Source organism: Rutidosis leptorrhynchoides, chromosome 3, assembly GCF_046630445.1.
Source record: "Rutidosis leptorrhynchoides isolate AG116_Rl617_1_P2 chromosome 3, CSIRO_AGI_Rlap_v1, whole genome shotgun sequence".
Lineage (NCBI taxonomy): Eukaryota > Viridiplantae > Streptophyta > Magnoliopsida > Asterales > Asteraceae > Rutidosis > Rutidosis leptorrhynchoides.
This window is the reverse complement of record NC_092335.1, coordinates 164,337,763-164,342,317: the sequence shown is the minus strand read 5'-3', so window position 1 is coordinate 164,342,317 and position 4,555 is coordinate 164,337,763.

The window sequence follows — 4,555 nt, the reverse complement described above, 5'->3', positions numbered from 1 at the left end:
TAATGGTCGTGTGTAAACAGGATATTTTAGATTATCATTATTTGATAATCTACGTAAAGCTTTTTAAACCTTTATTGATGAAATAAAGGTTATGGTTTGTTTTAAAATGAATGCAGTCTTTGAAAAACGTCTCATATAGAGGTCAAAACCTCGCAACGAAATCAATTAATATGGAACATTTTTAATCAATAAGAACGGGACATTTCAGTTGGTATCCGAGCGTTGGTCTTAGAAAACCAGAAATTTGCATTAGTGTGTCTTATCGAGTTTGTTAGGATGCATTAGTGAGTCTGGACTTCGACCGTGTTTTCTTTAAAAATGATTGCTTAACATTTTTGTTGGAAACTATATATTATTAACATGTATATATTATGTGATATATTAATCTCTTAACATGTTTGATATTGTGTGATAGATGTCTACCTCTAGCACAAATCCCATTGACTCACCTAATAATAACGAAGAGTCGAATATATATTGGACTGATTCACAAGTTCCCGAAGAAGAACCGGAAGAAGAATCAGAACCGGAAGAAGAATCAGAACCGGAAGAGGAGGAACCGGAGGAGGAAATAGAACCGGTGGGGGAAATAATAAAACGGTTAAGTAAAAGAAAATCCTCAACCAACCGACCAAGGTTAATTATGGTCAATGGTGTTTCCACCACGGAAGCAAAATATTGGGAGGATTACCAATTCTCCGATGAATCGGATTCCGACGAGAATTCCGATGATGTTTTAGAAATTACCCCAACTGAATTTAAAAAGGCAAAAGAAAATAATAAGGGAAAGGACATAAAAATAGAGAAATCTAATTCCAACCCCGATGAACTTTATATGTATCGTCAACCCCCGAAGCCCTTAAGTTGTAACAATGACCCGGGAACCTCTAAACCACCAGGTTTTTCTAAACCGTTGTGGAAAACTACAGCTCGTATTAAGGGAACATCATATATCCCTAGAAACTTGAGAAAATGAACCAAACCCGAAGAAGAAGAAATGAGCGAGTCGGAATAAGATAGTTGTATTCGTGTGGTGTAATATATGTAATATAGTGTGCTTATGCTTTATGATATATGTAAAAATTGCTTGTATTAATAAGTATTTTTTTTTATGAATCTAACTCTTGTCTATTTTACAGTATAAAAACACAAAATGGATAGACAACCTAATATTTTAAGAGACCTACCCAGAGACATGATTGATGAAATCTTGTCTAGAGTCGGTCAGAATTCTTCGGCACAACTATTTACGGCAAAATCAGTTTGTAAGACATTCGAAGAACGTTCCAAGAATGTCTTGGTTTATAAGAGACTTTCGTTTGAAAGACGGGGGATATCACATTGGGAAACCCATAAGTTACGATGTGTTTACTTTGACGCATATATTGCGGGGAACCCAAATGCTATTTTACGCAACGGGTTAAGAAATTATTTTGACTCAATGTATCCGAATATAGGACTTCATGATTTAGAAAAAGCGGCTAACATGCAACATAAAGAAGCATGCTATGCTTACTGGTTAATAATGTTCGCTTCTCACCAAAGTGAGAAAAAGAACATTGGGCTACAACTATTAAACAAAACGTTCTCACAAGTGACGGAGTTGGTAATTGGGGTAAGAAATGAGGTTTTTAGGTTATTACGAGAATGTTGGTCATTACGTAACCCTCGTCCCTTTGACGACGTTCCACAAGACCAAGGATGGGAAGTAGTCCTAGTAAAACCAGAATGCATGACTTGTTTCTGGACGTATGAATTACGTGTCTTTATTGCCTTTGCTGAACGACTTGTGTACTAGCTAGATTATCTTCACAACTATCTTGTATCAAAGTTATTGTGTGCTATATTTCATGCTTTATGTAAAATAAGCGGTATTGTAAGTTTGTAAAATATTGTATAAAAGTTTGAACGCGAAATATTATTATAATCAGTTTTTCATATAGAATTGTAGTAGTTGAATTGTATATTAGCTACTAAGTATGAACTTAACGGGTAGGTACTACCTGAATTTAAACTTATAAAACGCTAATATGAAGAAAAAGCTTTTATAAATGAGTTCATATTATGCTACGAAATACTATTAACTACTCTTAATATTCTGTATGATTAACTTGTTCCATTTGACTATTTTGAAGGAAATGGCACCGACTACTCGACACACCGTGAATATGAATGAAGAGGAATTCTGTACTTTTCTAGCTTCAAACATAGCCGCAGTGCAGGCTGCGCTACATACTAACAATAACCTTAGATCTAGCAGTACAGGAAATTGTGTAGGATGCACCTACAAAGAATTCACTGCCTGCAAACCTTTGGAATTTGATGGAACCGAAGGACCGATCGGATTGAAACGGTGGACCGAGAAGGTCGAATCGGTGTTTTCCATAAGTAAGTGTACTGAAGAGGACAAAGTGAAGTACGCTACGCATACCTTCACAGGTTCTGCGTTAACATGGTGGAATACCTATCTAGAGCAAGTGGGACAAGATGATGCGTACGCACTACCGTGGTCAGCATTCAAGCACTTGATGAATGAGAAGTACCGTCCCAGAACCGAGGTCAATAAGCTCAAGACAGAACTTAGAGGGTTACGAACCCAAGGATTTGATATTACCACGTACGAAAGACGATTCACAGAATTGTGCCTATTGTGTCCGGGAGCGTTCGAAGATGAGGAAGGGAAGATCGACGCGTTTGTGAAAGGATTACCGGAAAGAATCCAAGAAGATATAAGTTCACACGAGCCCGCCTCCATACAACAGGCATGTAGAATAGCTCACAAACTAGTGAACCAGATTGAGGAAAGAATTAAAGAACAGACGACTAAAGAGGCCAATGTGAAGCAAGTCAAAAGAAAGTGGGAGGAAAATGGTGATAAGAATCACCAAAACAACAACAACAGCAATTACAATAATAATCGCAACAATTATCCCAACAATCTCAACATCAATTGCAATTACAACAAACGGCCCAACAACAACAACAACAACAACAACAACAACAACAACAACAACAACAACAACAACAACAACAACAACAACAACAATCATCCCAACAACAATAACAACCGTAACAACAACAACAATCAGAAGCAGCTATGCCAAAGGTGTGAAAAGTATCACTCGGGGTTCTGCACCAAATTTTGCAACAAGTGTAAAAGAAATGGTCATAGCGCGGCGAAGTGTGAGGTCTACGGACCAGGGGTTAACAGAACGAATGGAACAAATGGTGTCGGAACGAGTAATGGCGGAGCAAGTTATGCCAATGTAGTTTGTTATAAATGTGGAAAACTGTGCCACATTATTAGAAATTGCCCGAACTAGGAGAACACGAATGGACAAGGCCGCGGAAGAGTTTTCAATATTAATGCGGCAGAGGCACAGGAAGACCCAGAGCTTGTTACGGGTACGTTTCTTATTGACAATAAATCTGCTTACGTTTTATTTGATTCGGGTGCGGATAGAAGCTATATGAGTAGAGATTTTTGTGCTAAATTAAGTTGTCCATTGACGCCTTTGGATAGTAAATTTTTACTCGAATTAGCAAATGGTAAATTAATTTCAGCAGATAATATATGTCAGAATCGAGAAATTAAACTGGTTAGCGAAACATTTAAGATTGATTTGATACCAGTAGAGTTAGGGAGTTTTGATGTGATAATCGGTATGGACTGGTTGAAAGAAGTGAAAGCAGAGATCGTTTGTTACAAAAATGCAATTCGCATTATACGAGAAAAAGGAAAACCCTTAATGGTGTACGGAGAAAAGGGAAACACGAAGCTACATCTTATTAGTAATTTGAAGGCACAAAAACTAATAAGAAAAGGTTGCTATGCTGTTCTAGCACACGTCGAGAAAGTACAAACTGAAGAAAAGAGCATCAATGATGTTCCCATTGCAAAAGAATTTCCCGATGTATTTCCGAAAGAATTACCGGGATTACCCCCACATCGATCCGTTGAATTTCAAATAGATCTTGTACCAGGAGCTGCACCAATAGCTCGTGCTCCTTACAGACTCGCACCCAGCGAGATGAAAGAACTGCAAAGCCAATTACAAGAACTTTTAGAGCGTGGTTTCATTCGACCAAGCACATCACCGTGGGGAGCTCCTGTTTTGTTTGTCAAGAAGAAAGATGGTACATTCAGGTTGTGTATCGACTACCGAGAGTTGAACAAACTTACCATCAAGAACCGCTACCCACTACCGAGAATCGACGACTTATTTGATGAACTACAAGGCTCGTCTGTTTATTCAAAGATTGACTTACGTTCCGGGTATCATCAAATGCGGGTGAAAGAAGATGATATTCCAAAGACTGCTTTCAGAACACGTTACGGTCATTACGAGTTAATGGTCATGCCGTTTGGTTTAACTAATGGACCAGCTGTGTTCATGGACCTTATGAACCGAGTGTGTGGACCATACCTTGACAAGTTTGTCATTGTTTTCATTGATGACATACTTATTTACTCAAAGAATGACCAAGAACACGGTGAACATTTGAGAAAGGTGTTAGAAGTATTGAGGAAGGAAGAATTGTACGCTAAGTTTTC